At 52.7% G+C, this 21,896-nt stretch overlaps 2 long non-coding RNA genes across 3 annotated transcripts; one reads left to right on the plus strand and one right to left on the minus strand.

Annotated features, from left to right (window-relative positions):
- Window positions 1-17,787, plus strand: LOC144318665 (uncharacterized). Of its 2 annotated transcripts, XR_013384724.1 has the most exons (8): window positions 1-969; window positions 2,560-2,639; window positions 2,947-3,403; window positions 3,478-3,593; window positions 11,797-11,974; window positions 14,092-14,203; window positions 16,123-16,223; window positions 16,575-17,787. It is a non-coding gene; the product is annotated as an uncharacterized LOC144318665 (long non-coding RNA). The 2 variants fall into 2 exon arrangements; XR_013384725.1 differs by lacking the exons at window positions 11,797-11,974; window positions 14,092-14,203; window positions 16,123-16,223; window positions 16,575-17,787 and adding an exon at window positions 7,065-9,239 and having other exon boundaries at window positions 2,947-6,297.
- On the minus strand, window positions 1,290-3,528 carry LOC144318663 (uncharacterized). The gene is made up of 3 exons (XR_013384720.1): window positions 2,959-3,528; window positions 2,541-2,755; window positions 1,290-2,240 (listed from the first exon to the last, which is right to left on the minus strand). It is a non-coding gene; the product is annotated as an uncharacterized LOC144318663 (long non-coding RNA).
- Window positions 17,788-21,896: the final 4,109 nt, after the last annotated feature.

Below are 21,896 nucleotides of genomic sequence, written 5' to 3' on the forward strand. Positions count from 1 at the left end.
TCTCCCTTGCGTGGAACACTCAGACAAGCTCTCCCTCGGTTCCAGGGAAGAGGGCTGATGGCTCAGCTCAAACCCTTCCTCTCTGCTCAAATAACTTCCCAATGCCCCACCTCCCTGGAGTGGATCTAGCACATTCTCCCATTCACTTGGCACTTACCTTGGGCCAAACGGTTTGCATACCCGAGCTCTTTCAGCCCACCCACCCCCACCCCACCCCGTGGAGGAGGTATAATCCACAAGCTAAAGATGAGAAATCTGAGACTCAGAGAAGTTAACCTGTTTGGGTCAGTTGTAAATTCGGGCTCGGATCTAATATAATCCTCACGCTGGCCATTTCACGTTAAGTGCTGTTATCGGGTTTTCATAGGCGAAGACACTGAGACTCACAAGGCTACTTAAGCATATCTGGGGCAAACAGCTGCTAAGAGGCCCCTGGAATTGGAGCCCGAAGCCCAGCCTGTGTTTGCAATCTTCTCTCCCTACTGGGTGGGTTGTCTTCCATCCTGCCATCCATCGCTGGGCCTCCAGACCTCTGCTGCTAAGTGTCCCCTACCCGTCAGCACCCTTCTTCCCCACCCAGCCAGCTCTCGGAAGCCAGCTCTGAGTATCTCCACTGTCCATCTGTGCCGTCTGGCTTGAAATAGGCTTCCTCCACTAGGTCTCCCGGACCCTTGGGGCCCTGCCCCCCATCACTCCTTCCCCATCTCCGAGCACATTACCACATGACCCAGAAGAGCACTGATGGTGCTCTTGGCCTGTCTCACATGTGTCGGCTTTGTTCCTGCCTCCTTGTGCCCTTTCCTAAAGGACAACAGCCAGCAGCCTGGGATGTCACATCCTTCCCGGGCCGGAGACATCAACTCCAGATTACCCGAACTTCCTCAGGCTGGAGGGCACCGTTTCGGTATCTGCTGCATCATCTAGCCCAGTCCCAACCACAAAGTCGGTGTGGAATAAATCCACACGTTTGTAAGTCATTGTTCAAAGCATTTGAATACCCATGATTTGGACGAGTCTTCCTGGAAACCTTGTTGGGGTTGGGGGGGGCAGGTATGCAGATTCAGAGGGGCTCACCACAGCAAAGGTGACCAGTTGGTTGCTAAGAAGACTGGGACCAGGACCCAGGTTTTCCGATCCCGTGGCAGGGCTCTTTCCTCAACCCAGGCCAAAGACTGTTTCATGGAACTGCATCCCTTCCCCGATCTGCTAATTTTCTCCACCGTTTCCTCCTCCACAGAGCCGCGAAAAAGACCTGCTGGGGTTCCCTTTGTTGAAGGGGACTTTTATTTTTTTTTTTAAGATTTTGTTTATTAATTTATTCGTGAGAGAGGCAGAGACCCAGGCAGAAGGAGAAGCAGGCTCCCTGCAGGGAGCCCGATGCAGGACTCGATCCCAGGACCCCTTAGGTCATGGCCTGAGCCAAAGGCAGACGCTCAAGCGCTGACCCCCCCCAGGTGACCCGTTGAAGGGGCCTTCAGAGGGCCTCTGAGGACAGCCTGAGGCAGAGGGTAGGGGTGGTAAGAGGCATCTCAGGGGAAGCCCTGAATGAGACTGGCACCCGGCAGAGAGGACCGTCCCGGTGCCCCCCAAAGGGTTTGGACAGGGTTTTAGGTCTGCAGAGGGCCTGCTCCACCCCAAGGCCCTGCAGGGCAACACCAACCAGTAGGGGCCGTGGTCAGGTACAGACCAGTCTCCAGGTAGCCACAGGCTCCTTTCTCCAGGCCCGAGGGGAAGGGGAGCACTAGAGACGGGCTGCTGCCTCGGGCGAAGGAGGACATCATCTGGGCGGCGGAGGGGGTCAGGCTTTGTTGTGCCCCAGGCGCAGGAGGGCACCAGAAGCGCGCCAGCCTCCCTCAGAGGGTGCCCCCATCGGGCAGATCTGCAGCTGCTTTGCCAAAAGGGAGAAGCGGGTCGTGTGGAGCAGTCCTCATTCTCACCCAGCCCGACGGGCCGCAGGATGTGGGGCGCTTCCAGGAGTGCAGCCCCTTGCCCCCCAAGTGAACCAGCCGGCCACGGGATCTGGGCCCGAGGCTCGGGAAGGCAGGCAGGGTCAGGGCAGCAGCCAGCAGCCCGGCAGGCAGCACCTCCTTCGTGGCTACTCCAGTGTCTGCACAGCACCTGCAGCGTGGCCCCGCCTCTCTGGCTGGGGGCTCGTTGCCTCAGGGATGAGGCCAGGGTTGGGGGGCCCGGCTGTGTGGCCCCGGCTCCCGGTGTTTGCTCCAACTACGCAGCTTCCTGCTCTGGGAAATGCAGGATTAATTGAAGGACACGTGCAGCGATTATGAAAAGTGGGAGGTGGGGGGCGGGTACTGTCTGCAGGTGCTGCCGGGAGACCAGGAAGTGATGCACCCCGTCACTTTATGCTGAGCTGCCTCAACAGGTGTCAGTGGAGCTGTCACTGCACCCCGAGTACAGCACCTCGCAGCCCGAGCGCGCACTTGGTGGGGCTGGCTGAGCCCCTGGGGGCCCACGGGGAAGCAGGTTTGCAGAGCAAGGCCACCCAGCTCCAGCCCATCGTGGCCAACCCCATGTTAGCTCACCACCCACTTTGTGCCGCAGACACTGCAAGGTTACGAGTAGGAAAGCTTGGAACAGGGAAGCTCACTGCACAGCAGAGAAGACATCCAGGAATACGCGTGGTACGTTTGCATTTTCAGATAAAATCCCGTTTCCAGCATCCTGTGAACTCTGGTGAGAGGGGGGAACATGTGCACTCTCTTGCTCACACCTGTGATCCCAGTGCCCGGCACAAAATCTGGAACACAGTAGAGGCTTAATACGTGTTTGTCAAACGAGCAAGTAGACAAATCCCGGGTGGCGAGTTGACCGGCAGGTTCACTGGTGCACGGCAGGGAACGCGTGCTCCCCGCCGGCTGCCCCCACCCCCCGAACCCCTCGGCTTCCTCTCAGGAGACCCCCCTCACGTCTCTCCCTTCTCTCCTGCAGGCCCCTCCTGACCTGCACTCTGCGGTTTTGCATTCAGTGCCCCGTTCCCGTGGCCCTTGAGCCCAGATTGCTTAAGAGAGCTAACAGCAGCCGGCCAGAGTCCGCGCAGATGCGTTTTGACGTGCTTGGCCTGGCTGGAGGGCCCTAGACCGAACCCGATGTATTTTTAGCTCCTTGGGTATCTGGAAAAGTATTGAGATGCAGTTGTGGTCACAGACACCGGGCAAATCAGTATTCTGCCGCTGGCCTCCCCACACCAGCAGTTTCCGTTCAGTGTCTCCAAAGCAAGGGTTGCCATGGAGATGGAGTGCCAGGGCAACGGAACTTCCTGTCGGGAGAGGGAGACAGCGGCACAGGTGGAGCTCCGGGCCGTGGGAGCCCAGGAGCTCCTTGGATGGCCACGGCACGTCTCCTGAAGGCAGACGATGGCAGGAGTCCCCGGCGTCCCGGGAAGGAGGTCAGTCGGGAGATGGAGGATGCCGTTTCTGGAACTTCATTCAGGGAGGGACTGATTCTATTTCTTCCTCACAGGTGGCGGGGACTGCTTTGGTTCTCCCTCTGTCCCCTTGCCCAGGGACTGCGGCCATCTAAGGAAGCAGCCTGGAAGCTGGTTGGGGAGGAAGGTGGCAGCGCCGTCCTGAGTACAGGTCGGTCCTGGTGCGTACCTGGACCCCAAGCTCCGTGAGCGGCGGGCGGAGGCCAGGTCCGCCCACCCTGGGGGCATTGGAGTTACGGTCATAACCCCCTCTTGGGATGGCGCTGCGCAGGCTTTTGTCCTTGCTGTTGTCTGCGAGGCTGCCCAGACAGGTGGCCTGGTCCCCACCTTCCCCGTTTACTCACTAAACGTTTCGGCGGGCCTGAGAAGTTAGGCCACGAGGCTAAAGGCCCCGCCTACCGCGGCCGAATCAGCAAGGTGTGAGGCCCAAGGGCAGCAGGTCTGTCGGTCCGTAGATCGGAGGGCCCAGAGCCCGAGGAAGCTCTGAAGAGCACGTACCTGAGCCTCACATCTCAGACAAAATAGATTGAGGCCCAGAGAGAGCAGGAGCCAGGCCACTCGGGGAGTTGGTGACAAAACAGGACCAGGATTCTTCTGCCCACACTTCTCACCACCCAGGGCTCCTTCCAGAGAAATGTGCCGCCCTGAACTTTTACTGGCTGCTCACTCCATGTCGGGGACTGGATCCGCTACGAATTCCTTTTAGTTGTTGTTGACAGAGACCTGAGCACAGCGACTTAAGCGAACGAGGAGCTCATTCTCTCATAAAAGATGTCCGGGCCAAGCATTACAGGGCTGTTGACAGTTGGGCAAAGTCGTCAGCGGTGCCGGTTCCCTGGTTTTCTGAGTCCCTGCCTTCAGCACAGAGGCTTGATTCTAACTGCCCAGGATGGCTGCTGGGGTTCCGGCCATCACAGCTCCATTCCAGGCAGAAAAGGAGGAAGAGAACAGAACAAAAGGGCCTGGGTGCCTTCTCTGCCTGCCCCTGCCCCGCCTCCTTCGGGGTCTTCCTGAAAGCCCATCTAAGGTCCATGTAGAGCCCATTGGCACTGCTAATTGCAAGAAATATTGAGAAATGTCATCTTTCGCCTGGGCACACTGCTACCCTAAATACAATTGGGATTGCGGTGGGAATGAAGAGCAGGAGAATGATACTTCTAAATGTTCCGCAGTGTGTATATATTTATTAGAAAATGAGGGGGCAAACTCCAAAAACTACCCATCCGACCACCTGTTCATCCACACAGGTGTGGTTGCCTTGCTCAGGGTCCTCTGCGATAGGCTACTTCCATGAGGTGGCACAAAGATTCTTAAGGCAGGGTTTAAACAAACTTAAGATCACTGCAGTTCAGTTTGAACAAAATCCCCAGACCCTGTGGATTCACCCTTGGAAGAGGCTTGGAGTGGGAGTGGCAAATCCACCAGGAGCTGTAGAGATCACGGCCTCACACAGACTCAGCCGCCAGCCCCGGGCCTGCCCGCCGCCAGCCCCGAGCCCAGCCCACCTGGGAAGGCCTCCACTTGCCTGAATCCCGCGCCCTCCGGGGCTGCCGGGCCACCCGCCCACTGGAGTCACGCTGAGCCACCGGCTGGGCGCTGGGTTCGCCAGGAAGCCTCGGCCTTTGTGCAGCCTCAGCTCACACCCGGCTCTGGTTACCTATGAATGGGAGCCGCTCTCCTCAAAGGGCCATTCTCTTCAGGTAGCTGGTCTCCTCAGATGGCCGTTTTCCTCAGGTGGCCGTTCTCCTCAGGTGGCCGATCTCCTCAGGTAGCCGTTCTCCTCAGGTGGCCGTTCTCCTCAGGAGGCCGTTCTCCGCAGGTGGCCGTTCTCTTCAGGTAGCCGGTCTCCTCAGATGGCCATTCTCCTCAGGCGGCCGTTCTCCTCAGGTGGCCGTTCTCCTCAGGTTGCCGTTCTCCTCAGGTTGCCGTCCTCCTCAGGTGGCCGATCTCCTCAGGTAGCCGTTCTCCTCAGGTGGCCGTTCTCCTCAGGAGGCCGTTCTCCGCAGGTGGCCGTTCTCTTCAGGTAGCCGGTCTCCTCAGATGGCCATTCTCCTCAGGCGGCCGTTCTCCTCAGGTGGCCATTCTCTTCAGGTGGCCGTTCTCCTCAGGTGGCCGTTCTCCTCAGGCAGCCGTTCTCCTCAGGAGGCCGTTCTCCGCAGGTGGCCGTTCTCTTCAGGTAGCCGGTCTCTTCAGGTGGCTGTTCTCCTCAGGCGGCCGATCTCCTCAGGCCGCCAGTCTCCTCAGGCGGCCGTTCTCCTCAGGCAGCCGGTCTCCTCAGGTAGCCGTTCTCCTCAGGTGGCTGTTCTCCTCAGGTAGCCGGTCTCCTCAGGTAGCCGTTCTCCTCAGGTGGCCGTTCACTTCAGGTAGCTGGTCTCCTCAGGTAGCTGTTCTCTTCAGGTAGCCGGTCTCCTCAGGTAGCTGGTCTCCTCAGGTGGCCATTCTCTTCAGGTAGCCGGTCTCCTCAGGTGGCCGTTCTCCTCAGGTGGCCATTCTCTTCAGGTGGCTGTTCACTTCAGGTAGCCAGTCTCCTCAGGTGGCCATTCTCTTCAGGTAGCCGGTCTCCTCAGGTGGCTGTTCTTCTCAGGTGGCCATTCTCCGCAGGTGGCCATTCTCTTCAGGTAGCTGGTCTCCTCAGGTGGCCGTTCTCCTCAGGTGGCCATTCTCCTCGGGTGGCTGTTCACTTCAGGTAGCCGGTCTCTTCAGGTGGCTGTTCTCCTCAGGTGACAATTCTCCTCAGGTGGCCATTCTCCTCAGGTGGCCGTTCTCCGTAGGTGGCCGTCTCCTCAGGTGGCCATTTTCTTCAGGTGGCCGGTCTCTTCAGGTGGCTGTTCTCTTCAGGTAGCTGGTCTCCTCAGGTGGCCGTTCTCTTCAGGTAGCTGGTCGCCTCGGGTGGCCATTCTCTTCAGGTAGCTGGTCTCCTCAGGTAGCCAGTCTCTTCAGGTGGCCGTTCTCTTCAGGTAGCTGGTCTCCTCAGATGGCCGTTCTCTTCGGGTAGCTGGTCTCCTCAGGTGGCTGTTCTCCTCATGTAGCTGTTCTCTTCAGGTAGCCAGTCTCCTCCGGTAGCTGGTCTCCTCAGGTGGCCGTTCTCTTCAGGTGGCCGTTCTCCTCAGGTGGCCGTTCTCCTATGGTGGCCATTCTCTTCAGGTAGCTGGTCTCCTCAGGTGGCCGTTTCTCTTCAGGTAGCCGGTCTCTTCAGGTGGCTGTTCTCTTCAGGTAGCTGGTCTCCTCAGATGGCCATTCTCTTCAGGTAGCTGGTCTCCTCAGGTGGCTGTTCTCCTCAGGTGGCCGTTCTCTTCAGGTAGCTGGTGTTCTCAGGTGGCCATTCTCCTCAGGTGGCTGTTCTCTTCAGGTAGGCGGTCTCCTCAGGTAGCTGGTCTCCTCAGGTGGCCGTTCTTCTCAGGTGGCCGTTCTCCTCAGGTAGCTGGTCTCCTCAGGTGGCCATTCTCCTCAGGTGGCTGTTCTCTTCAGGTAGCCAGTCTCCTCAGGTAGCTGGTCTCCTCAGGTGGCCGTTCTCTTCAGGGGGCCATTCTCTTCAGGTAGCTGGTCTCCTTAGGTGGCCGTTCTCCTCAGGTGGCCCGTTCTCTTCAGGTAGCTGGTCTCCTCAGGTGGCCGTTCTCCTCAGGTGGCCGTTCTCTTCAGGTAGCCGGTCTCTTCAGGTGGCTGTTCTCTTCGGGTAGCTCAGGTGGCCGTAAGACAGGTCAGGACTCAGAGGATACCCATAGGAAAGTGAAGCCTGTGCCTGGAGGCCTGACTGCCGGCGCCCCGTTGGAACACCTCAAGAGGGGGCAGGCCAAAGGGGCTCCGCAGGGACCTGCCGCTCCACTCAGTGTGGTGCTTCTCCATGATATTTGTACATAACACATTGTCCCAGGCACGATGAAAGGTTTTTGAGAGGGGGACAGTGAGAAAGCAAGAATCAGTCTATTCAACATGAAACTGGGTGGCTGACTGATGACAGTGCCCAGACGCTCCTAGTGTATGCAGCACCCGCTCACCCCTTAATCTTTGCTCACCGAACGCCAGTTTTATTTGGGAGCAGTAACACGCTCAGTTGCAGTATCTGGCCTCTCAGGCTTGCTGGCAAACGGCCAGAGGGCTGGACAATAAAGCAGAGGAAAACATCTCTGGGAAGGCTGTCCATCCCTTATTGAAAGGCAAAGGCCCCATGGAGAAGACTGGCCTCACCCTCCCCTTCTTCCTGCCTGGAGTGAGCAGGAGATGCTTGGGAGTGAAGGGGGCCATCCTGCAACCCTGGTTGGAAGAGCCCTATGCTACGATAGCGGAGCTGGAAGCTAGAAGGATCTAGGCTTAGGGTTCTCCTGACAACATCCCTGTACTACCTACTTCCTGACTTCTTGTTACATGGCAAAAATTGAAGCCCCATTTGGGTGAGCCAGTGTGGATTTCTTTTAAGAGAAGCCAAAAGCGATCCTGACTGATGCCCAAGGATTGCCAAAGGGCTGTGCCTTTTTGTGTGATTGCAGATTTGCCAACCCATCTGTAGTTCCTGTCCTGGTTCTGTCCCCAGGCCCACTTCACTTCTTCACCGGGCCAGCTTGGAGCAGACCACCCTATGTATCAGGGAAAGAAACTGGCTGGATTCTCCCAGCAGAATTTCCAGCAGGCCTGGGCTTGCATCTCAATTGTTCATCTTTATATATCACTCTGGGGGAAGGTGAAGAATTAAGTCCCATGGACTGCTTTTATTCCTCCCGAGAGAGAATATGGCATCCAGGAAAATACTTCTTGGCTGAGAAGTTTCTGAGAATTAAAAACTTGGTACTCCCAAACTCAGGAAGAGAATCTTCTCTCTTCTCATCTCAAACCATTGAGGCCATAGGACTGCTTCCTACTCCCTGCCCCATGGATTGCAGGTCTCAATCCTTTGAGAGCCATAAGATCTTAAGGCTTTGTAAGGAGGAAATCATGACTGTATCATCTGTCAGATTTTTCTCAGTTCCCCCAAATCTTTTTGGGTGCTTGCTATGTGTCTAAATAGTCTTCACAAAATGAACAAATGGCTTTGAAAGATTCTTGCAAAGAAAACTGGATTGGAGATCCTATTAATAATGCAAACATGAGAAACAGTAAAAAAAAAAAATCTGGAATGATCTTTCTCCTCCTGAATAAGGGCCTTTAGTAGCTGGCAAAAGCAATGACAGTCTCACTGGATCTAAAAAGATGTTGACCAAAAAAAGCCAGCATTTTCAAGATAATTCTAAAATATGGTTAACAGTTATTATTGTTAATGAAGGTTATTGCCCTAACAGTTTTTGCCTTGTGATATTAGCTATTGATAGTAAAAGCTTGCCAATTAGTAAGATAGTTAAAAATTAGGAATCCAGGGGCACCTGGGTGGCTCAGCGGTTTAGTGCCTGCCTTCAGCCCAGGGCCTGATCCTGGAGACCCTGGGATCAAGTCCCACGTTGGGCTCCCTGTATGGAGCCTGCTTCTCCTTCTGCCTGTGTCTCTGCCTCTCTCTCTCTCTGTCTCTTATGAATAAATAAATAAAATCCTAAAAAAGCAATCAGGCACTCCCACAATGAATATAAACTTCTTCAATTATTTCATTGATGCTTAAACTTATTAACCATACTTACCCCAGTATTTAACAAAATTTCATTAAATGTAGTAAGTGTATACAAGAGTCTTTTGGTGCTTCTTAGTAATTGCAAAACACAAAAAGCCATGTGCCCTCAGGGAAACAATTGTTTTTCTTTTCTTTTCTTTTTAAAGATTTATTTATTTATTTATTTATTTATTTATTTATTTATTTATTTATTCATGATAGACATAGAAAGAGAGAGAGAGAGGCAGAGACACAGGCAGAGGGAGAAGCAGGCTCCATGCAGGGAGCCCCATGCGGGACTCGATCCCCAGACTCCAGGGTCATGCCCTGAGCTGAAGGCAGGGGCTAAACTGCTGAGCCACCCAGGGATCCCCAACCATTGTTTTTCTACCATGAAAAAAAATTGACTAAAATACACGAAAAACAACATGGCAACAAAATATGTAATCTTTAGTCAGCAGATCTTTTTGAAAGATGCATAGAAAACACTACTGAAAATTTTAAGAAGTGACTATTAAAGCAGAGTATGTGCTGCTCTGGGGAGCCTGGCTAGCTTAATCGGTAAAGTGTGTGACTCTTGATCTCGGAGTTGTTAAGTTCAAGTCCCACATTAGGTGTAGAGATTAGTTAAAAATAAAATCTTACAAAAAAATTTTAAAAGGGCACCTGGGTGGCTCCATGGGTTAATCGGTCATGGCAGTTGGTCCTGCTCGGTGGGGAGTCTGCAGCTCCCTCTACACCTCACTGCCCCCAACTCATTCTCTCTCTTGTTCACTCTCTCTCAGATAAATAAATAAAATATTTTTTAAAATAAATAAATAAAATAAAAATGAAACATTATGCCTTATAGCAAATTTGCTTTATATTTGATTGAAAACATAAAGCTTTCTAATACCTCAGTTAATGGGATTGCTGGGTTTTGTTTAAATACTAGAAAGAGGGGATCCCTGGGTGGCTCAGCAGTTTGGCACCTGCCTTTGGCCCAGGGCGGGATCCTGGAGTCCCGGGATCGAGTCCCACTTCGGGCTTCCTGTGTGAAGCCTGCTTCTCCGTCTGCCTGTGTCTCTGCCTCGCTCTCTGTGTCTCTCATGAATAAATAAATTTAAAAATCTTTAAAAATAAAAAAATTTTAAAAAATCTTTAAAAATAAATAAATAAATAAATAAATACTAGAAATAAATATTTTTGAATCACCCAAGAAAAAATGTGTGGAAGAAGAGTAAATGAGTAATTTCTCAGAAAAAAAAAAAATCCCTTACAGGAAAACTATTGACTGAAATACAAAGGGGAGCCTGGGACGAGGTTATACAGGTAGAACCACACTTGTTATCCATTCACTTGACAGCCAAGAGGTAAAAGCCAGATGTGCATAAACGCTGAGGGTTGTCCTTCATGTCTTTAATTTTACAAAAATTAGGTCTTTAAAGTTCTGTGGCGTCTTTGTAGCACTTGGTAAAGTGATAGAGTGACCAGGAAGCTCTTCCATTTCACACAGAGGTTCCCCAGTGTTGTCTCAGCTAGTACTTAACAGAGTTCCCAAACTTAGAGATAAATCACATGCTTTTCTTATGAAGACAAATGTTCCATTTTTATTGCCCTTCTCTGTGATGACAAATGGCTGTCAGATTTTTTTTAATAAGCACTCTCGATCTGTCCCTTTCAGAGAAAGGTAATGCTTCATCACCTCTTAAAAAATAAACTCATGCCAGGGAAAGAGCACTTGAAAACAGATGTTTGGATGTTCCTGTTGTTACACAATTTTGTTCCAAACCCTGCTTGATACCTTTCAATCTCTCCCATCTGTATACTGCAAAAGAATTGGCAACAGAATTTTCTAACTTGGTTTAAATCTTTTTTTTTAAGATTTTATTTATTTATTCATGAGAGACATACACACAGAGAGACAGAGAGACAGAGAGAGAGAGAGAGAGAGGCAGAGCCCCAGGCAGAGAGAGACGCAGGCTCCATGCAGGGAGCCCGATGTGGGACTCGATCTCCAGGATCAGACCCTGGGCTGAAGGCAGCGCTAAACCACTGAGCAAACCGGGGATCCCCAGTTTAGAATCTTTTAAACAAGGGGCACCTGGGTGGCCCAGTCAGTAAGCGTCTCCCTTTGGCTCAGGTCGTGATCCCAGGGTCCTGGGATGGAGCCCTTCATCAGGCTCCCCGCTCAGTGGGAGTCTGCTTCTTCTGCTCTCCCCGCTTGTGCTCTGTCTCTGTCAAATAAATAAATAAATAAAATCTTTTTTTTTTTTTTAAGAATCTTTTAGATGAGAAGTGTCCATAGGTTTGTACTCCCTTTTATTAAAATTGTAAAAATAGGGACATCTGGGGGGCTCAGTGGTTGAGCGTCTGCCTTCAGCTCAGGGCGTGATTCTAGGTCTAGGGATCGAGTCCCGAGTCGGGCTCCCCGCAGAGAGCCTGCTTCTCCCTCTGCCTGTGTCTCTGCCTCTCTGTGTCTCTCATTTCTCAATAAAGAAATAAAATCTTTGAAAAAAAGAAGTGTTTAAAGAAATACTGTGCTTCTGCCTCGCCTGGCCTCCATCAACCTCATCAAACTGACCTTTCTCACCTCTTCTCCAGGAGCCTTCTTCCTGTCTACTTATTTGAGGTCTAGGTTTGGACCAAGACCCACTCAGAGCCCATTTCCTGCTTGCACCTCTTCCATCCTGGCCTCGGGAGTCTTCTCCAGGCCACCCCTCCCCTGGGAGCTATTCTAGAGCACTTATGTGCACAGGTGGACACTGTCGGCACGGATTGTGATGAGAATGTCCTGTCTCTGCAGCTGGACTGTGACACCTGGAACCGCCAGCCTGTGGGCCTCCGTGTAGGCCCAGCGCCTAGAGCAGAGCCTTGTAAACAGCGGCACATGCTGCATGCAGGCCTCCTGACTTATTGTACAACGCTGCTGCTGTACACAGCAAATGCTCAGTGGTGACAGCATGACATCTGGGGTCAGCAAGGTGAACCGTCTGCATCTGTCACACGCATTTTTCTCTAGTGGGAGGAGGGCCACGAGCTGTGATCCTAGCATCGCTGCCTGCCTGGTGGCAGAGGGGACTCGTGGGTGAGAAGCCATTGGGGTGCTCATTTTGTTCTGTTCTGGGGGCAGCTGGCTATCTCGAGCCCAGCGACCTGCGGGCTGGATGCTGTGTCATCCCTTGGGTAAAAGCTATGGTAATAACTGCTATTCTGGGCCAAAATACATTTAGTGATGCCCTGGGGGATTTGGGTGCATGAGGCACGCTTTAAAAATACATGATAATTTAAGAGCTCCCCCCCCCCCCCCACATACACCTGCTGGAGGAACACATCCACACTCCTGGGCTAATATTAGGGCTGTTTACGTTCTATGGCTGGCATTTCCTGGGCCCTCTACAATTGACCCTGGAGACAGAGTGATACTTTGGCACCCTTGGTCCAGAAAGGATTACTGGGGCTAAGAAGGAGCACGTCTGGGCAACACAGACATGTAGACAGACGCCCAGAAATATGTGGGCCACTCCAAACAGAGCTATCATCTGGCCGGGTTGTCCTGGGTTCAAGGTGGCCTTTATATAAGGGAGTCCAGTTAGAGGGGGTCATTTCAGATGAGGGACAAATGGTCCCCAAATCCAGTGTTACACACAGACTAAGAAACAGTTTTTCCAGTGGGGAGACTACTTTGGGAAAGAAATGAAGGCCTGTAAGGCAACAGTCTCCCTTCCATTCCCCCCCTCCCCGAAAGGGGCAGGGGAGGAAGGGGAGAGGGAGAGAGAGAATCTTAAGCAGGCTCCACAGCCCATGCCAGGCTCGACTTGGGGCTCGATCTCCCAACCCTAATATCATGATCTGAGCTGAAATCAAGGGTCAGATGCTTGGGATCCCTGGGTGGCTCAAGGGTTGAGCATCTGTCCTCGGCTCAGGGCGTGACCCCAGGGTCCTGGGATCGAGTCCCCCATCGGGCTCCCCGCGGGGAACCTGCTTCTCCCTCTGCTCGTGTCTCTGCCTCTCTCTATGTCTCTCATGAATAAATAAATAAATAAATAAAATAATAAATAAAATCTTCTTCTTAAAAAAGAAGTCAGATGCTTAACTGACTGAGCCATTCAGGAGTCTCAACAGTCTCCCTTCCTAAAACAAACCCTGACTCTTCTGAGCTTCAAGCGAGGAGGCAATGGGGGCATCTTCATTTGAGGAGGGCACTTTGCAAACATCTCTTTGCCTGTGGGTTTTGCCTTTCCTTTGAGCACCACTCTCCCTGGTCACACGAGTTGGGAGGGGAACGTCTCTTTCTCATGTTGCCTTTAGTACAACTGAGGCAGATTGGAATTCTAAATGGGGACTTGATGTTAAAAAAAAAAAGGAGAAAGAAAATAAGGCACAAAGACAGTTGCAGTATCAAAGCATAATTTATTGACGCTACACAAGAACTTCTTGTACCCAGCCCCTTCCCCCACACTCTTTATAAGTCCCTAGAAAAATCTCTCTTACAGTGTTTAAGCTCTTCCTAGGTTGGAAGCCTTGGGAAACAGGTTCCCAAGTGTCTGATGAGTAACCAGTAGACTGCTCAGGCTTCCTGGGTCTAGAGCAACAGAAGCAAGCAGACAAACAAAAGCCCCCCATCCCCCGTTCCAGCAGAGGACAGCCTGCTCCAGCAGAGGACAGCCTGTAGCCATCAGAACCTGAGGCCCCAGGAAGAGGACTGCAGCCAGAGCCCAGAGGGGTGGAGAGGGCTGCCCAACTGCATCAGCGGGCCCCTCTCCCCAGGCAGCCCTGGGCCTGATCCCCCCACGCTGTTCTCCTGGCTGTTTGAGTTCCTTGGATCCCAACAATACTTAATGTAGACATGTCACCCCCACGGGCTGGGGGAGAGAGCTCAAGTCGACCACCTTCCATTTAGCACCAGGGAAGCCTGTTCTGGGCCCCGGAGAACTCAGAGCCAGGACAGGGCTCCAGGGCAGGGCTGGAGGTTGGGTGGGGACAGGACAGCTAAGGTGCTGCCCATAACTAGACCCTCTCCTCCTGAAAACAGAGATACTCGGCTGGTGGTGCGAGGTATTAGCTAGGATGCCATGGGACTGGCTTCTGCGCTTCACAGGACAGAAGGAGCGCTCCCGAGCACCTGCTGGATGCGAGCACTCTAATGCTTACGTGCAGTCACGCCACCCCCAGCAGCTCGGTGGAACAGGGGCAGAAATGAGGAAGAGCACGTAAGTTAGGGTGCGGTCAGGGCTGCAAGCCCAGGCTTGGTGTCCTCCGGATTCACGGCCACGGGTGGGGAGCTCTGGGCCGGGCTGCGTGGGGCTGAACGGCCCTTGGGAGCTTGGTAGGCACAGGGCAGGACCCTAGAGGGCTGAGCGAGGAGGGTGGAGGCCAAGTGCAGAAGAACCGGGTGGCACACAGAAGTTCCGCCTGGGAACGAGTCTGGACTCCTTGGAGATGGTCACGAACACAAGCCGTGGTGGCCGCTACCCTTATGGAGACCTCGCGGTCAGCCGGGTCGCCCTGGGACAGCTCATTTGCCTCCCCAGCAGCCCTGCCCCTGTCCTACGATGAGGAAGTAGCGTCGGAAGGGCGTTCTGCACCTCTCCTCTGGGCAGGAGCCCCTAAGTGGCAGGGCTGGGCTAGAACCCCCAGAGTCCAACCCCATCCGGTCTCTGCTCTCAGCTCTGTACCTGCCACAGCTGGTGTGGCGAGCCTGGCCCTGCTGGACCCCATTTCTTTCCCTGGTGTCCTTTGGCGTTCGTACCCCAAATGACCCAAATAGCAGGAGATCCCTGAAATCCTAGGTTCCCTGGACCCCCGAGGACCCCACGCCTCGATGCACTGTTGTCATGGGGATGTTTGCTCCTTCTGAGGCCCCCCTCCCCATCTCACGGTTAGTTCCCCTGGGGCGCCCGACTTTCTCTCCTCGGCTTGCTGGCTTGCTGGCTTGCTGGGCGGGCTGAGCCAGCAGCTGCCGCTGCCAAGGGGCCTGCAGGAAAAAAAATGCAGGAGCCCCGCGGGTCCCTGGGGCTCCCCCTTTGCAAGCAGCCTGCAGGCAGCGCCCTTGGGGACAGCCGCTACTCGTCACTTCTTTGGCTGCCAGCGGCCTGGGCGCCTGCGCCACCGGGCTTTGCTGGGGACGGGGGCACCAGCTTCCTGGGAGCCGAGGGCTTGGGGACCCGTGGGGCTGCTGCTCGAACCCGCATCAGGCCTGCTTCAGGCTCGCTCTGCCGCAGAACAATGTCGTGTTTGCTTGTCTGCTATCGATACTGCAGGGCTGTCTGGGAGTTTCTCTGAAGCAAACTGGTAAGCTCTGGGCGTGTAAGTACGTTTCCGGCTCAGTGCTGCGCTCACGCGCGTGGGTTCAGCTTAGACAAGGCCAGCCTTTGTTCCGTCACTGCCTCCATGTCCTGCCTGAATCTGAACCTTCCAGACACCTCCATCCTCCAGTGCCCCCACGTAAGCACACTCCTAAATAGATTCAGAATCTGGCTCCCGCTTCTTTCCCTGGATAGTGAAACATCCTTTCAGCCCCTCAGGGACAGGCTGTGGCCGCAGCCACTGTCTCACGTCTCCCTGCAGCAGGACGTGGCCCTCTGTGTTCAGTTGCCATTTTGAACCTCCTTGCGCCTTCCGCCGTCAGCGCTGCCTCCTGAGGGAGCAAATGCCCCCTAGGCCTTCCTATAACGTCGTCGCTAAACCGCACGATATTTTTTCCCCAGTTTTATTGAGGCGTAATTTACACAGAGCAAAATATGCCTTTTAGTGCACGGTTCCGTGAGTTCTGACGAATACGTGTGGTCACACAAGCACCACCACGATGAGGATGCAGAGCACGTCCACCCCCCAAAGGTTCTTTCACTCACCCCTGTGGTCAGGCCCGCCTCCCACCCCAGCCTCTTGCCACCACCGGGCTGGATGGGTTCACTTCCTCTCTTGGAATTTTGCCTTTTCCAGAATGTCACACGAATGGAACCTGGAGCCCGGCCTCCCTGACTCAAATCCTATCAAGGACAAATCCTCGGTGTTGCACGTGTCACTAGTCTCCTCTTTTTTAATGCTACGTAGTATTCCAAGGTCGGGCCGGACCACAGTCTGCTTGCCATTCACCAGCTGAGGGACGTTCGGCTCTTTCCGGTTTCAGGCAACGACGAGTAGTGTTGCTGTCGAGTGCGCGGAGGTTCCTGTGGACACGTGTCTCATCTCTAGGGGAAATACCCAGGCCGGGGATTTCTGAACGGTAAGGTAAGTGCATATTTAACTTTCAAGAAACTGCCAAACTGCTCTCCAAAGTGGCTGTATTATTTTGCACCCCTACCAGCCAGAGAGGGACCCAGGTGCCCCTGGGGCTCCCGGTGCCGCCCCCCACCCCGCTCTCCCTCCTCCCACCCCACGGCCCGGCTGTCTGCTACTTTGATGATGTGTGTCTGTGCTTCTTCCCCTCGAGTGAGCGGCAGTCCTGGAGGCAGGACGTGGGGGCCGCTGATTCCTGTGACCTACCCTGAGCACGGGCAGGGCCTCGCTGGGTCTCCGTGGCTCCTCGCTCCTCACTCGTGTAGGGGAACGAATGAAGGAATGAACCTGAGTGCTCTCCAGGTGGTGGCCGCGTCTAGAGGACGGAGCTACGGATGCCCCAGCCCCGCTCACCTGGGAGCAACCCTGGGATTCAAAAACCCAACCCCAAATGTGCTTCAAGCAGTTCCCCTGCGGACATGCAGCCGTGCCTACCGGACAACCCTCTGGGCCTGCCCCGCCGCCTCTCTGGGCGACAGCCCGGTCCCCCAGATCCCCGCCCTCCCTGCAGGTCCTGTGAGTGGTCCCCAATCCCCACGGTGTGCAGGGATTCTTCGGTGGGAGGAGCTGCTCCCCGGGGGCTGGGAGCCCAGGAACTGTGAGGAGAGCTTGGAGAGTGGTCCCCGAGGGCCCGAGTGCAGGAGGCCCGCCCGAGCCCCCGCAGCCCTTGCTGCGGCCTGCCCTGGCCACAGCTCACAGCCCCGCGCTCTGGGGCAGCGGGGTCTCCGCAGGTGCAGAGGCAGCCCCGTGGACTGTCAGCTGGGGTGCTGAGCGGGGTGAAGGGCTCCAGCGGGGCGTGGGGGCAGTGGAAGGCTGCTGCGGCCGCGGTCCCAGAGGAGGGCAGAGACACGCAGGAGAACAAATCCGCGCGACTCCCGGGCTCCCCGGCTCCCCGGAGTCCAAGGTATTCTGTTCCCGTGAGGCAGGCTGGCCAGGTCCCAGGCCCCACCCCCTGGAGCCGGGGACATTTTGCCAAGAGAGGAGAGGAATGAAACCTGCAAAGGTGGGCGCGGCTGGGAGTTCAGGCTGTGCTCCCCGGGGCTGCAGTGCGGCCCTGGGACAGGCTGGGTAAGGGGCTGTCAAGAAGGAAAAACCTTAGAGGTGGATCATCTGCTCCAAATTCCTCCTCCCCACAGGTGAGCTCTCTGAATGAGGCCCAGGGCGGGGAAGGAGCTTGCTAGTGGTCACACTGCTAAAGTAGTAAAGAATAAACCAGAGCCCAGTCTCTGGACTCCTTTTCTTTTCTTTTCTTTTCTTTTCTTTTCTTTTCTTTTCTTTTCTTTTCTTTTCTTTTCTTTTCTTTTCTTTTCTTTTCTTTTCTTTCTTTTCTTTTCTTTTCTTTTCTTTTTTTTTGTAAAGATTTTATTTATTTGAGGGACGCCTGGGTGGCTCAGTGGTTGAGCGACTGCCTTTGGCTCAGGGCATGATCCTGGGGTCCTGGGATCAAGTCCTGCACCAGGCTCCCTGCGTGGAGCCTGCTTCTCCCTCTGCCTGGGTCTCTGTCTCTCTCTCTGTGTCTCTCATGAATAAAGAAATAAAATCTTTTTTTTAAAAAAAAGATTTTACTTATTTGAGAAAGAGAGTGCACACGCACAAGCAGGGATGGGGGGAGTTGGGCATGATGGGAGGGGCAGAGGACAAAGAGACTCCCTGTTGAGTGTGAAGCCCAAGCTGAGCCCATCCCAGGACCCAGAGATCATGACCTGAGCTGAAGTCAGACGCTTCACCCAGACACTCCTCTGGACTCTTTTTTTTTTTTAAGATTTTATTTATTTATTCATGAGAGACACAGAGGCAGAGAGAGAGAGAGGCAGAGACACAGGCAGAGAGAGAAGCAGGCTCCATGCAGGGAGCCCGATGTGGGACTCGATCCCGGGTCTCCAGGATCAGGCCCTGGGCTGAAGGCGGCACGCAGGGATCCCTCCCCTCCCTTTTTTTTTAAAATTTATTTTTAACGATTTGCTTTATTTACTGATGAGAGACACAGAGAGAGGCAGAGACACAGGCAGAGGGAGAAGTAGGCTCCCGGCGGGGATCCCAATGTGGGACTCAATTCCCAGGACCCCAGGATCACTCCCTGAGCTGAAGGCAGATGCTCAACCACTGAGCCACCCAAGTGTCTCTCCTCTGGACTCTTTTAAGACCAGTTTTTAATCCAGAATCCTATAAACTCATCAGGAAAATCTAGTCTAGAAAGCTCTTGAAAAGCAAAAAGCTAAAAATGAGCCCAGATCTGTTTGGATTGGTGCATTCCTAGCCAAAATGCCTACACTGGTGTTGCCTTTGGTTACATGAGTTTCAGCCTGCGAGTGTGGTGCAAATGGACATCTGTCTCCTTTAGAAAACCATTCCAACAAAAAAGTGGGCTAGCTGCTCCTGGAAACATCTAGGCCCAGTTTTGCCAGGAAGCACACAACCATGTGGGGCTGTTTCTAGTTTAGGGTATGGCAGGAGGGGGTGGGCTCTGGAGTGGGAGAGGAGGCTGTCCCAACACATGCTTCGGGAATCTTCCCTCTTGCTGTACAGTGGCTGATGGAGGCAGCTAGTGGTGGAGGAGGAGGCTCTGCTTACACATAAAAGGCTAACAGTGACCTGAAGCTTACACTGCGTAATCACTCATAATTACCCTACATTCCTCTGACTTGTCAACAGCATGACCAGGACAGATCCCCATTACCTGACACAATTTTCCCTAAAGTTACGGACTTTTGATGACCTCCAAACTGACCTGACATAGTAATTTTGTTCTGAGGTACCTGGATATATCTATCTCTCTGTGTCTCTGTCTCTGTCTCATCTGTCTTAGTCTATCAACTCTACTGGTCATATAGGCCCAAGCTGCCATATTTGTTCCGTGAGATCCCCAGCTACAGCTGACTGTGTCAGAATCAGAGCCGTCTTAGTGTTGAACAATCTATTGGCTGGTTGGTAACCAATCAGATTCACCCACTCGAGAGTTAAATGAGTGCTAGAGAACCAGAACTCAACCAGAATTCAAAGGTTTTATAGAGTTGGGGACTTCACCTACCAACCAAAGCTAGGAAGAGCCAAGGTTATCTGGAGGCCGAGAAGCTTTTTGAATAAGCTGGAATGAGGAATATGGCACAAAAGTGTAAATAGATGAGACACTATAGAGGCCCCAGAGAAAGAGAATCACAGAGAATGTCCGCCTGGAGCCCTAGAGTTCCAATTTTCCAGATCCAATTTCCAAGAGATTGAGCTATACTTTATTTTCCTGAGCTGCACTAGAACCGTACAATAATTACCTCCTTTATTTTGGCTTGCATGAGTGCTTTCCTTCCTTAGCATCCAGCAAATCCATCCTAAAATGCCTTTATCTTCATATAATCTGATTTCATGTATCATAAAAATGCTTGCTCACAAATCTCCAGGGGATGGCCTTGGAGCCGGTGATGGTGTCTATCTAAGTCTCCCTGTGGAGATTTAGAATGAAAGACCATTAAGGAGCCGAGTGAGGAGAGGAAAGGGGAACGCTCCATTTCTGTAACTACACAGAAAGTCTTCTGAAGAAAAGGAGCCCAGGCACTGAAAAAGGGCATCTAGTTAGAGAGAGAAAGTGTCTTTCATGTACTTGGCCTGGTCCCTCGAGAGTAAGTGCTCCGGGTTTCCTCAGCTGGCCTCTTCGTTCGTTCCATAAGCATTGATTGTGCGCAAATGTGAGCCTGACCCTCAGCTCGGGGCTGAGGAAACAGAGAAATAAGGCACAGTTTCTTCTCAGAGTTTTTAGTAAGCGAGACAAACATGTTAGCACTTGGTTGGTACTGCAACCCAGCCTTGATTATGGTCTCTCTTCTGTGTGAATTATTTATCTCTACCTCAGTTTCTTCTGTGAGAAGGGTCAAAAAAAAAAAAAAAAAAAAACCAGAAACCCTGGAATATTGTTCCCCCACCCCACCTCCCACTGGGACTCGTGAAGACCTCAGCACTCAGGAGGTAACTGGAAAATTAATTGGCCAGAGGGTCTGGGCTGTGGGTTTGAACTGTTCTGCTCCTCTTTGTCTACTGATGGCCAACCTGGTCCAGACCAGTTCATTTGGGGGAAATATGTGCTCCTGGAGCTCCTGGGTCACATAAGGAGGCCCAGAAGGGGTGAGGAATGTGGGTGAAACCACTGAAATCCATGCTGGGAAAAGAACTCAAAGCATACACACTCTGGGTGTGGGTGAGTGATGTCTCTAGAGAGAGGTGCCCTAGAAGTTAGAGCTAAAGCCACTCAGCTGAGAGTAGAGTCAGCAGCAAGACCAGTCATCCCCAAGTTCACTGGACACTCTAAGTTGGCTTGCATGAGTGCTTTCCTCACTGAGAGAGTCATCTGGATTTGAGGGTCTAACCAGTTGTAGAGAGGACCTGAATATCCTAACACTAAAATGTCAGTAAGAATTGAATGTTTGCTTTGTGATCTGTGCACATGAAGAATGAGTTAAAATAAATTGGGGTGGTTTTGATGGTGTCCGAGCAAATAAGGCCAAAGAGCCTTAGCTTTGTCAGAAGGCTGGGGAGCTCTAAGCAGCCGCCATGGGTACCTAGACTCCTTGGCAGGAGTTCTTCTAGAGCAGAGATGCAGGTACTTGGCTCCTGTGGCACAATATCTTGACCATTAAGAGCATAAACCAATCTCCTGTCCCCAAATTCTGTTTCAATACTGTCCAGGCAACTCCGGATTCCAGGCTGTTTGGGAGTGACATTTCTCAAGACAGTTCTGATTTACCATCAATCTCTTAGGAGGTTGGTTGGCATGAGATAGTCCTGTAGCGCATCTAAATGCAAGAGCATCATTTTAGGTGGAGAGAGCAGGACACTTTGTATTCAGTGCAGCGTGGAAACAAGTGTCCTAACGGCCCAACAGCTTAATATCTCATGCAGAAACAGTTTATTGTGTCATCAAGCCAAAGACAAGCTAAAGACTGACAAACACGGACCTGTGGGCGGGGGGGGGCAAAAGTGACTCTTACTGTTCCCAGTAAGTCCTCAACAGCGCTGAGACGTGGGTCATGTATAGTTACCAGTATAGCTCACACATTTTAAATTACTTACACACTCAAGTCCAACTAAACTGCAAAGGACCTATAAACTCTCCTTTTCCTCTGAAGCCTCTGCTTTCAGCATTACCTACCCCCCGCCCCCCGCCAACACCCTGCAAAAACTAAATTTAGCCATCTCTTTTTGCTTGAAATAGTTTCCATAGGGGCTTAGACTCACTTGATAGGACTGATATTATAAGTGAAGTCAAGAAAAAAACACATCATTAAAAATGTTCAGGGCCAGCAAAATGCCTTTGAAATTGCTTGCTTTTTAGCTGGAAATGTGAACTAACTTAGCGGGAGCACGTCTTGCTGCCTGCATTAGGAAGATAATAGAAATGTAATGCTATTCCTCGTGCTACTTTTTATGCCATGGGCGATTCTGAGCCCTGACAAATTAACAGAGGGATGTTCTTTTCTTTGGGAGAAAGAAAATTGGATTTATTGGTAAAATGGACAGCCCACCACGTTTCTGACTCAGTCACCTCCTCCGCCCCTGAAATAACCGGCTGCTACTAACCTTGGAGTTTCTTCTTCCCAATGAAACCTAGCTCCAGCCTTCACCCTTGATACCAAGGCCGGT

Source organism: Canis aureus, chromosome 8 (genome assembly GCF_053574225.1).
Source record: "Canis aureus isolate CA01 chromosome 8, VMU_Caureus_v.1.0, whole genome shotgun sequence".
Taxonomy (NCBI): domain Eukaryota; kingdom Metazoa; phylum Chordata; class Mammalia; order Carnivora; family Canidae; genus Canis; species Canis aureus.